This window comes from Pan troglodytes, chromosome 3, assembly GCF_028858775.2.
Source record: "Pan troglodytes isolate AG18354 chromosome 3, NHGRI_mPanTro3-v2.0_pri, whole genome shotgun sequence".
Classification (NCBI taxonomy): domain Eukaryota; kingdom Metazoa; phylum Chordata; class Mammalia; order Primates; family Hominidae; genus Pan; species Pan troglodytes.
The window spans coordinates 181,725,029-181,737,260 of NC_072401.2; the positions used below are offsets into that span (position 1 = coordinate 181,725,029).

Genomic DNA, 12,232 nt, shown 5'->3' on the forward strand with positions numbered 1-12,232 from the left:
TTGTAGTATCCTCAGTGAAAATGATACCACTAACTCCCTGAATTGTAAAATCAAGGCTATCTCAAATGATTTAAACTTAAGGTTTTCACTCATGTTTAATGCCAAAATATTCCCAACTACAATATTCACACTAATCCAATTTTTAAACGCAGCTATCAAAAAACAAGTTGCAATTTATAGAGCACAAAGTCTCTCTTCTTGACAGTATCTTCATAGACCATAGATCTTCAAAAAACACCAAGGGTTTTCATAATAATGGTGAAGAAAGAATCAACTTGGATAAAATTAAGTAGTTTGTCTTTTTTTTTACGCTACCATATCCCAATTGTCTAGCATTCCACTATTCAGAACACAGCCTGCCTGAAATGTATTGATTTTTCCTTCCTATATTCATTTAACAAGTATGTACTTTTGACAACTACTGTGTGTCAGGCACTGCCCTGAATGCTGAAGATACAATCAAAAATCCCCTCATGGAAATATTCCAATGCTGGAGAAAATATACCCATTAAATACAATATCTCAGACCTATGGAATTACAAGTAGTCTGGTATAATCTATTGGAAAACTGTGTCATGAAAACAAATATAGGGTCCCAGAACCAATCACGGAAGTGTTTGTTATCTTAGCATATGCCTTTACCTGGAGCTTGGAGATGAATAAGAGTTACCTTAGCTGAATAGTGGAGGAAATTGGTGGGGTCTAAGCACAGGAAACAGGATTTGCAAGGATCCCGCATTGGAAGGAAGAAAATAAGAAATAATCGAATGAGGCCCTTTCGTGGGATAGGAAGGAAGAGATTGGTGACAGTGAAGCTAGAGTGTCCAGACACATTGACCTGTAAGGATGACTGTATTCAAGAGCTCATATCCACAGGCTTAAGGACAGTCACACTTGGCACACAGATTCTATTTGTCCTCACACAGATAAAGGAAATGGTGCTGTCCCTCTGGCAAATTAACTTTTTCATTGCCCAGAATTTCTATAACCTTAAATTCCCTAACAGCTAATCTACTGCCCTTCTTTTCCTTGACTTCAGATATAATTGAAGAGCTTGTCTAAAGTCTTCCTGTCTTTGTTCCAATGTCCTGAATGTACATACTGGATATGTCAGATGTAGGAAAAAAAAAAAAGCTGAGATGGGGGTGGTGGTGGAGGGTATATGGGGAAGAGGAACCTTTATCTTCAACTCTAACAAGCAAAGTGAACATAGGAGAGTTAGAAAATCAATGTTTTATAAAGTGCAAATATGTATAAAAAATGAGTATATTATGTTAGTGATTTTTTTTTAGATTCACCATAATGATAAATGCTGAAGAATTTGGAGAAGCAAGAGACGAAACACATTACAGATCAAGAACATCTTTGTTTTGTTTTGTTTTTTGTTTGTTTGTTTTTGAGACAGAGTCTCACTCTGTCCCCCAGGCTGGAGTGCAGTGGCGTGATCTGGGCTCACTGCAACCTGAGTAACGGATTACAGGCTCCGGCCACCAGGACCAGCTAATTTTTTTGTATTTTTAGTAGAGACGGGGTTTCACCCTGTTAGCCAGAATGGTCTCAATCTCCTGATCTTGTGATTCGCCCTCCTCAGCCTCCCAAAGTGCTGGGATTACAGGCTTGAGCCACCATGCCCGGCCAAGAACACCTTTTTAAATGATTTTTTTTTTGGTAGTCATTTTCTAACATGCAAATGGTTTAGTATTAACCCTAGGTATTCAAAATTGCAATGCTTACATATTTTTTACCAGCAGGGACAAATAATACAGATTTTTTATTTTTATTTTTGAGCTTCAGTTTCCATATGTGTAACCTAGATGTACACACTGCAGTGCCTTTGGTTAGATGTTGATAATATGTCTGCATACACATACATATGTACACGCAAACACAAATAAATAGATCACTGGTTGCAAATTACAAGTAGGGACTCTGGACAAGATGGAGTTATGTGACTTGCCAACGTGCATTCATAAATTTTAAAACATTGAACTAAAATTATGGTACCATCTACATTCATGACTCAGTGTGCCTTTTATGAAAAAGTGGGAAAAGTGAAGTTCTTGACTGTGGAAGTGAGAATTATTGGTTTGGTTTCACTCTCCTGTATGATGTAGCTCTATCAGTGGTAACGCAAGCAACTTAACTGTTTAGGGAAATTTTCACAAATTCGGGATATTAAGCAGGGTTTAAGAGGGATTTTCTGATGACTGCTGATGTTCTCGGCCAGAAATCAAGGGATTCTCATACTTTTCTTTCTCTCCATGTTTCTTATCTTCTTATCATGCCCCTCCTCTACCACCATTGCAGCTTCCTTCCCTTACGGTCACAACTTCCATCCCTCTGTCCCCTTCAGAACCTTTCTATGTCCTTTTATTTTCCATCCCTTTAGTAAGAAATTAAATAATATTTTAAAATAAATTTAATCAATTCAATGCAGTTACACATTTTTATATTCTACATAAAGATAGTATATTTTTGGTATTTCTGACAATAACCTTTGAAAACATTAAGTTATCCCTTACTACCTATGTTTAATCTCATTTTCCTTCTGATTCAGTGACCTTAACAAAGAAATAGGCTATCCACCCTGTTTATGTATTCGTAATTTTAATTCACCCTACACATATTTTTAAATTTCTATGAATCAGGCTTTAGGCTGTGGGTACAAACATAAACACAATCATTGAAACAGATGATGTTTCCAGAAAATGGACATTATACAATATTCAGTTCTTTACTATGATGATGAAATCAATTCCTGGTTTCATCTTTTCTCCATCTAATAACTGTGACAATGATGTTTGCTGTATCTAGAGTCAATATCATTCCCAGCATCAAATGTGTGTTTCTCTAGTAAGAGTGAATACAGCCATCATAATGTGGATTGCAAAACTCAGTGAACACTGCTACCACTGGACACTGGAGAAGAGAAGCATATTGGGTGCAAGTGTGTGGGGAAATGGGGAGGAGGGACAAGGAGAACAGTTGCATTCCCTCAGAGAAAATTAGAAAAAGTATGCTGTTTTAAGAGTTGTTCAAAGTATGGTGGTGGGTTGGGGAATACGTGTGTGTGTACGTGTGTGTATATATATATGTACGTATATATGTGTTAGATACAGATGTATATATGTGTGTGTGCGTGCATGTATGTGTTAGATTCATATATATGTGTGTGTGTGCGTGTATGTGTGTGTGTATACAGAAAACGTTGTATGTAAAACACAATCGAAGCTATCAATATCAGACAGATATTTCCCTATGTTAGAGGCTGCCTACCTCTGGAGCAGGGGACTATAATTCTGGAGAAATACATGTGCTTCCAAAGCTTTGGCTTTAAAATTGCATGGGGTTCTTTCAGATTTTGAGTGAAACTCTTACTATCTCACTGGCATAGATGTCATCAGAGACGGGCACATCTTCATGTCCGCCACTCAGCTGACCAGTAAGGCACTTTACTGCCTTTTAGGTATTATCTCTAGATTCCTCCATTCAATAAAGGTCTTAAATTGAATTATGGGTGGCCGTTTTTCTCAGTAATAAGCCGGTGTTTCGTGAGTACGGGAGTAGTTAAAGGTCCAGAAATGGGCATTTCCTGTTTCCCTTCTTTGAAAATGGCAAGTGCACATTATTATGCTGGGGCAAGAGAACTAGAACATGCTAAAAAGATAAACATTTTTTTTTCCACCTAAAAGATAAACATTTTTTTTTCCACCTTCTCCCATTTTCTGACCTCACCCGTTCCCCGTCTGACCTCTGGGGGGCTTACTCGGGATGTCAAGGAAAATGTAAAGTATGTAAAACCGGCTCCTTAAGTAGTATTTGTGCCCTTAACGGTGAATTTCTGAGAAAAGATCCAGAAGACTAAGAAATGCATAGCTAATGAATACATTTCAGGGAAATTGGAAGGTTTGGATAGAAAGGAAAGCACAGTTTACATACATATGCATACTGTGACGGATCAGGGCAAGGACTCCAGTGTCACCATCTTCCTGTATCTGTAGACCTTGTACAATGCAGTCCAAGGCTGCGAGGACTTCGGAGGGCAAACGCTGAGGAAACCAACCTGCCTCCAATTCCAAGGCGTGAGATTTACATTGCAGCCTTTGTGATGCTGCTTAGTTAACTGGCTGTATTTATGCAGATCTATTGTTGACTTACTTCCTTTTAATTTTTCCCCCTTTTGTGACTGAAATCATGAATTCCTAAAAATAAATAAATAGCAAATCAAAGGAGAAAAAAAAAAAAGCCAAAACAGGTTTACCTAACGCGAAGCCTGGAAGGGCTGGCGTTGGAGAAGCCGCTCGGAAGCGGGGCAGGCAGCACAGAGCCGCCCACCGGTCTCCGGGGCTCTGCCCAGGGCTCTTTCCAGCCCGGCCTTTGGGTAACTGGTGTGGGGGAGGGCGGCCGGCTTTCAGGTCGCCTCTCCCGCAGGTTTGGGAGCCCGGTAGGCCGTGACTGAAAGACCGTAGCAACAGCGGTCAATTGCCGTTTTAGAGCCCATTTTGGGGGCGAATGGTGGCAGCAGAGCCACTGCCGCCCTGGCTCTTGTAGGTGGGTCTGGAGTGTCACGTAGGCACCCCAACTCGCGCCGGGGGCCGTGGTCCGCAGACTCCCACTTCATTGCCCCGGAGGCCTGAGCCCGCCCTGCCCGGCGGTGGCTGCACCTTTCCCGAGAGTCGGGGCAGCGGCGGCTGGAAAGTGGATGCAGCCTAACCGCGTAGCGCTGAAACCACCATTCACAAATGATGCAAACCCCCGTCTTCTGTGGATAAACGGTGGCGGCGCGCGTCCGAGCGTCCCCGAGGGGCTGTGGGGAGCCCCCGGGGAGAGCAGGAAAGGAAGCGGGGTGGCGGTGGCTAGGAAGCGACTGAGCCTTCTCGCCCGGCCGGCGGAAGAGGGAGCCGGGTCCGGGCGCGCCGAGCCAGCCGCCCCTCGCGCAGTTCCTCGGCCGCGGCGCGGGGTTCGCCCCGCTTCTCCCCGGCAGCAGCCGGCTGGGTGCCCCCGGCACAGCACAGTGCGGCAGGCGGCAGCGTCCTCCCCTCGCCTCCCCCACATTCCCTCACCTCAGCCAAGGCGGCAGCCCCGGCGTCCCCGCCCGCCCGGCCCCACGCCCCCGCCCGGAGCGCCCCCACCCGGTGCGCCCCCGCCGGGTCCCGCCGCGCAGCCCCGCCACGCTGCAGCTGGAGCGACCGCCGCGGCCGGCCCCGCAGACCGGGGAGGAGGAGGAGGAGGGGAAGCCGGAGAGGGAGGCGCGGGGAGGAGGGATGGAGCCGGGAGGAGGAAATAAATAAATAAAACAATCACCTCCGCGCCAATAAGAGCGAGGGAGAGAGCAAGACGCGACCAGAGAGCCAGCGGGGCCCGCTCGCGCGCCTCTGAGAGGCTGTCCGCGCGCGCGCGTGTGTGCGTGAGTGTGGATTTGCCGGGACTGGAGCTGGAAAGTTCAAACTAAACGTGTTGCTCTCGCCGAGCGCCGAGGCCGCGGCGGAGGCTGCCCAACTTCCCCGGGCCAAGTGAGTGGCGTTGCCCAGCGCCTTTGGCGAGGCGGCGGCCGCTCGGCCCTGCGCCCGGGCGCGGCAGCGGCGGCTCCGCTCGCCCCGGGAGGGAGCCCGCGGCCAGGGCTGGACGCGCGCCCCGCCACCTCCACCGACTCTCTCCTCAGCCTCCGCGCCTGGCACCGCAGCAAGGTACGTGGCGCTTCCCGGCGCGGCTTCTTCCCTAGCACACCCCGCGCGGATTTTTGGCTGCCTAGATTCTTCCCCTTCCCAGAGTGGTCATCATTTGTCAAACTTTACCTCCACCTCGCACATGCCGGCGGCCGCTGCAGCCGCCCTCCCTGGCAGCGTGGGCTCCGCTCGCTGATGGGAACCGAGAGGAGGGTGGGGGGGGGGGAGGATCTGCTGGCAGCGGTGGTTCCCATCTGGATTAAGATCGTATTTCGGAATAACTCGCAGGTCTTACCTTCCGGGGGTGTCCTTCATTATGATGTTCCCTGTGATGCTGGTAATGGTTTTCCTTGCTCCTTCTGCACGGAAGGACGTACAAGTTTGCAGGAGAAGGTACATGAAAAGCAGGTGAAGTTTGCAGCCACTTGACTCCAAGAGAGGAGTAACCCTTTCTTTGCAGTAGCCGCTGTGGTTTTGAAGCAGCGGCGGCGGCGGCAGCGGTGACAGCGGTGACAGCGGCCTGGCCGGTGGCGGCAGCTGCACGTTGTCCCGTCTGTGACTGGGAGAAGGAGGAAAAGTGGGGCTGCCTCGTCGGAGAGCGCAACTCTGGAGCTGCCTGCAAAGACGCTGCGGGGGAAAATGCTAAGGGCTCCCTGATCCTTGGTAAATCGTGTTTGGAGAGGCATGATTTCCTTTTGTGGTATTTATGTGCTTAATAACAGAAATGCTTAAAAATCTCTTTAAAACTTTTATGCATACGATTTCCATTTCTAGATTAGGTGAAGGACTCTGAAACCTCTCAGATAAATGCCAAAATCAGTAAGATCAGAGCGGTGTGCAAACCTGCAATGAATTGCCCAATGCCTTCTTGTTTGTAACGTATCACCTACTGGGAAACGTATCTTCCGTGCCATACTATTTTAGTAATAGTTATAGGTTCATTATTATTTTTTTTCTTACGATGAAGTAGGAAGTTTTTAGTGAAACAAAAATTTAGAAGTCATAGTAAGTTTCCAAGCAAGGTGCTTGAGCCTTTTGAAGCCACCTGCTGAATTAGTTCATGTTACTTTTCAGAGGTTACCACTTTGGTGCAGGAGATGAAGACATATCCAGCAGATGGAGCAGTGGAAAACTATACTGGAACCTGCATAACACTCATTTATCCCGATGGAATCACAAAGAGGCCAAATAAATGTGTATGGAGCTCACTTTAGGGGAGACACTGGTTTTACTGTCATATTTGGAAAAAAATTTGTGTCTACTGAAATATGATTGGAATATATCTGCAGAAACTTCAATTCTTTAGGCTTCTTTTTCATTCATAAAGCATTTGAAAATAGTTTTTGTGCATATTAGAGTACAGGATGATTCATTCATGTCAGAAATGTCAACTGGTCCTTTGGTTATATATTGCGGTGACTCACAACGACATGAAAAACAATGCATTCTGCCATAATAAAAGTCTAATTATTGTGTTATAGTTTAAAAGAGTGTAAAAACTTGCATTTGAACGTAAGCAAACATCATTTTGAATACTTTTTAGTATTCTAAATGCAACTGAATTTGTGTTTTGCAAAGTTAAGATAGCTAAATACACTTATTTCTTCAAATAATTTACTGCAGCTTAAATTGAAGGAAAAAGTTAATAAAACTTTTTAGTCATTCTTGTGAATTGATGTTCCTTCTTCCCCAAAATTTCATGAAATTTAGATCTGGTGTGATCTGGTCACATTCATTTTACCTTCAGAGACAAAGACAAAATTCTTCAAAAGCCACTTTAAAAAATCCTTACATTGATATATTATGGTAACAATAACATGAGGAGAGAATCTGCCTTCCTACAAAAATTTTAAAACTTTGCAATCAGTCGTGCATCTGAAAAAATAGCTTTAAAGTGAACAGAGACAAATGGGCTGCCCATTTCACAGGCAGAACGGCAAAGACTTAGGCACCTGCTTTGTTGCACCGTTTCAGGAAAGAACTGGTTCTTCAATCTAGTCTGCTCATCTCCCATCTCTTGCTCCTTTCATTGTGTTTTGTCATAGATTTTACCGTGGCAGAGAACTGAGCTTAGCTACTCTGAAAAAAATCCTATTAGGTCTTACTTTAATGTCATCATTTAGCAATTTAAAAGTTACAGCCATACAGCAAACATTTTAAGGAATTTAGAGACAGACACGATGCCATTGAAAAATGTAGCACTAGCAATCATTTGAATTAAACATGCTTTACACTGAGGGCACATGTTTATAAAATATATGTGACTGTTTTCTAAATCTTCAGATAACGTCTGTAGCAAAGTACTTACTTTTGCATTCTGAAACTATGTTTCTTTCACATTCGCATAATATCCAAGAAGGCTTAGAACTCCCAGTGTTATAAAATAGTATAACTACCTTTCTGAAGGAACTAATTTTATCCCGCCTGTTGCCACACAGATTAAATGATTATAGATTTTTCTAAATTTATTCCATTCTAAATTTATGCCCCTTTACACAGGCAAGAACAAAAGGGTTTCAGTGTAAGATGCTGAAAGTTTTATGCCATATTTAAATGTTTGAAAATATGAATACCAGACATTTACTAATTTATCATCTCTATTAAATGTGTTAAATTCCTCCAATATAACTCTTATTGATAGTTTAAAAATCAGCTGGTCAAAGCAATGTTAATGTAGTAAAATTAGGTTAAACGTAGGTATATTATGGTCATTGCTCATGTGATATATGTCTTCAGAGAAAACCGGGTGCCTTGTAAGTTTTTCTGTAAACTCAATATAAATGAAATGCTGATAAGATTGACATAATTTTGATATAACTTTGACATATGTATTTCTACATATTTTGAGACTTTAAAATATAATCACTAAATACTCTTCGTATAGTACTGAGCGTTTTCAGTTAAGTTTATTGGACTGATAGAATCCTGTAATATGCTACTGAAGTTGAGTTCAAGTTTATGGAGGGAAATATTGGATACATACATACATACATACATACATACATATATACATACACACATGGGTCATCAGTTTTCACTGGGAATCTTGGTAATGGGAGTGGCAATGTGCCTATTGAAGAATTTTGGAAAATAGTCTAATCATCAACTTTAAATTCTCATTTTAAAAACTTGATCAAAAATAGGTATCTGTTAAGTAGAGGATCTGTATTTAACCTAAGCCTCATGGTAATAGTTGAAGCTTGGCATTCACCAAGTGTTTGCACTTGTTATTACAGTAATTTTAATGCACTTTCTGCATTATTTGTATTTTCATTCCATCTCCTCAGGACATTGTTCTAATAGAGCTATAATATAGCTCTATTAGGTAGTTTTCTTCCAGCACCATAAAATGTAGCCACTGGGTTTAGACTTAAATATAAAACCGCAATTACATTTGCACCAACCTAATATTTCAACTGAATTAAGTTTTTGAAACTCATATAGAGGGATTGAGAGATTATGAAGAAGCAGAGATTTTGGCTTTTTCTCCATTAAGTTATCTTCTGGGAGTTAACATGGGTTTATCAGTCAGTGAGGATCAAGCAAAAGATGAAACCTTTTATTCTTTAGTTTCTGTCTTGTCACCTGCCTGTTTGGTTTCTCTTAGTGTCAAGTATGACTGAACATGACTTTCACTTATAATTTATAGAAAAGGCATATATATTTGAAACTTGGGTGTTTTATTGGGAGGCACCATTAGTTTTTAATAAGAAGAAAAAGTTTCTAGCGCTATATATAAGGAAAAAATCATAATATAAAAAAATTATTCTAGATGAGTACAGCAGTGAAAAATGTATCTTCGGATATAAATTTTAGCAGAAATGATGAGGATGTAAGATTTATCCCAAATAATATTTCCAACTTTGAGTATTACTGTAATTTAATTTTTATATGTTAATGCCGTATTGGGTACAAACACCTTTACCTTTAACTCTCTTTAATTACCACTTCTTTGTATAAAAGTCTACGAAGAATATAGCTTAATTATATATGTATAATATGATTGTTTTATGGCATATGTTATATGATATATATCTCATAAAACATATTTTTAACATGAGTACAGTTTTGCTCATACAATATTCAGGGATAGATTTTATTTCACTGATTATCCCAAATTTTTTTTGAAGCCCCAGAGTCCTCAGGTAATTTTCTATATGTTACTGTATAGGACAGTTCTGCCATATAGCTTTAGAGATATTTAGTCATAGAAATATAATTGGGTAAGCTGCCCTACTATTCACGTAATTACCATGAAACTTGTGATAACCTCTAAATACACTATGTTATATAAACTGTTTATATTGTTACCAAGGGATTAAAACCATGGGACAAGATGAACATAGTCATTCTTTATAGTGGTCAAAAACTATCTTTCATGTTTTAAAGGACTTATATTTAGAACTTATTATGGAAAAAGGTGGATGGATCAAAAGTGGGTATCAAGTGCGTGAAAAATTATTTACCAGAAGCACACTTACTAAGTATTATAATAAGCATACCTTTCTAATTATCATTTTCCAAAGGTAGGAGATTGGAGAGGCATAATTAAAGGTACCTGATATTATTAGAATAAGACAGTTGTCTAACTAGCATTTTCATTCTGATAGGAATATGTTTCATGATTTTGATTATTTCACAGCACCCTTAACAAATAGAATTATACTGTGTTTTCCAATATGAATATCTTAAAGGTTTTGAAATGTATGATTGATTATGATCATCAGAACTCTGTGACTAAACTGAAGGCAGCTAACACATAGAATACTGCTGGCAAATTGAGAGGCTGAATACTGGTGTTGCAAAAAGTTTTAAGTTGATGTTACTTCCTATATACCCCCAAATCAGTATTATTACTACTTTGCTAGTACTTTTATTATGAATATAAATTATATTAGATTCTTATTCAACTTTCCATGCTTAAATTACAGTATGTTCAAGAACTTGCTTTAGTAATACATATTGATAATTATTGTACGACAGAGATCTTTACTGGTAACATTAGATTTAGAACATTATTATGCGAAACAGACAATAAAACAATCTCTGCTCTGGGTCTATAGAATTTACTCAATTAGTGCCACGGGCATGTGAGAACAGAAAGTGTCCATATGTCAGCTTCAACTATATGACAGAGGGAGAAAAGTGAGGAGACACCTTTCCATGAATGTCTTCCCTCCAGTTTATACCACCAGTTTTCTAAATAAACTTTATTTTAACATTTTTTAAACCTGGACACTTTTAATGAGAACTAATCACAGTCACAAATATCAGTGTATTAATGGATTACATCAATACTTAATATTTTTTCATCTTATAGCTCAATCCATCATTCATTAAGCGGAAAGATTTATTCACATTACCTTTTTAAAAATAATTCAGCAATTATATAGTAGACTGATTTTTAATTGTTGTCTATTAAAAATAAAATAAAGCATAAAATAAAAATAATAAAAACTAAGAATAAGTTGTTGATGTAGTTTTTAGGATTTAATTTTGTTATTTAGAAGAAGATAAATATTTATAGGTTTAAGTTTTGGTTGTATATAAAATTAACAGCAGCAAGAATAAATAATCCCATATTTCAGCCAAAATGGCAACTAGAAATGATAAATTGGCTTTCTTGTGTATATGTGTGTGTGTGTGTCTTTTAATTTTCTATGTCAATTAATATGTACTATCAGTAGAATAGAATATTCTGAGAAGATAATGGTATCTTGTTGAACATAGATTTAAAGGTTAAGCAGTTATTATTGAAAAATAAACATACCAATTTACTTTCCATCTCTAAGCCTTTTTCTTAAAGTATATTTACCTAAATTTAAACAGCATCTATAATATTGATAAAAATTTTTAAAACATAAATGTCAAATTAAGTGCTCAATAAATATTAGGATCTGTCTATCTTTGATCTCTTCTTATTATCAAATAAAAATCAGTACAACTGATATCTTTCTTTTAATAACAAATAGATGCAAGATAGTCTAAGGTTAACAACCAGAAAATATTTGTTTTATGATGGGATGTTCATAATTTCTTTTTCTCATTGTCTTACAGATTTATTTATTTTAATTTCATGTAGGATATAACAATTCCTTCTGCAAAATAAATGTTTTTTTGATAAAATTAAATACACTAAAGTGCCTTCAATTCTTAAGTATGTTTCAAAAGTATTAAATTTATATTTTGCATGTGTCATTATTTATATTGTAGGATTTTTCCCAAATACAGGTCCTCTTGTGTTATCATTGTGAAGTTTCTTATTCATACTTTTCACATTAATACTTTTCTATACAACTTAATTTTTTTGCTTTTTATATTCAGAGCAGAGTTGACAATATTGCAGTTATTGCCAACTTTATTTTATTTTGATTTAAAATATGTTAAACTCATATAAAGTATTAACACTCATAATATATATTTTTCTAAAATTATTTGTGTGAGTCAAATTTGTTAGTGATTTCTTCAAAATTTTATTTGTAACTATGGGATCAAAACCAAAAAGGTTAATTTTCATGTAATTAAAGGTCAGTGATTTTTTTATTGCTTGCTTACAATTTGTTTAC

At 39.1% G+C, this 12,232-nt stretch overlaps 1 protein-coding gene across 19 annotated transcripts in view; it reads left to right on the plus strand.

The window, feature by feature from the left end:
• The first annotated feature begins 5,597 nt into the window (after positions 1 to 5,597).
• TENM3 (teneurin transmembrane protein 3) overlaps positions 5,598 to 12,232 on the plus strand; it is a 2,732,592-nt gene continuing 2,725,957 nt past the window's right edge. For 11 of the 19 annotated variants that reach the window (XM_054683944.1, XM_054683945.1, XM_054683949.2 and 8 more), the window contains exon 1: positions 5,599 to 5,687. The gene's annotated coding sequence lies outside the window, so the exon portion shown is untranslated. Of the gene's footprint in view, positions 5,688 to 12,232 lie in introns of all 19 variants that reach the window. The other 8 variants (XM_054683934.2, XM_054683938.2, XM_054683942.2 and 5 more) reach the window with 2 other exon arrangements.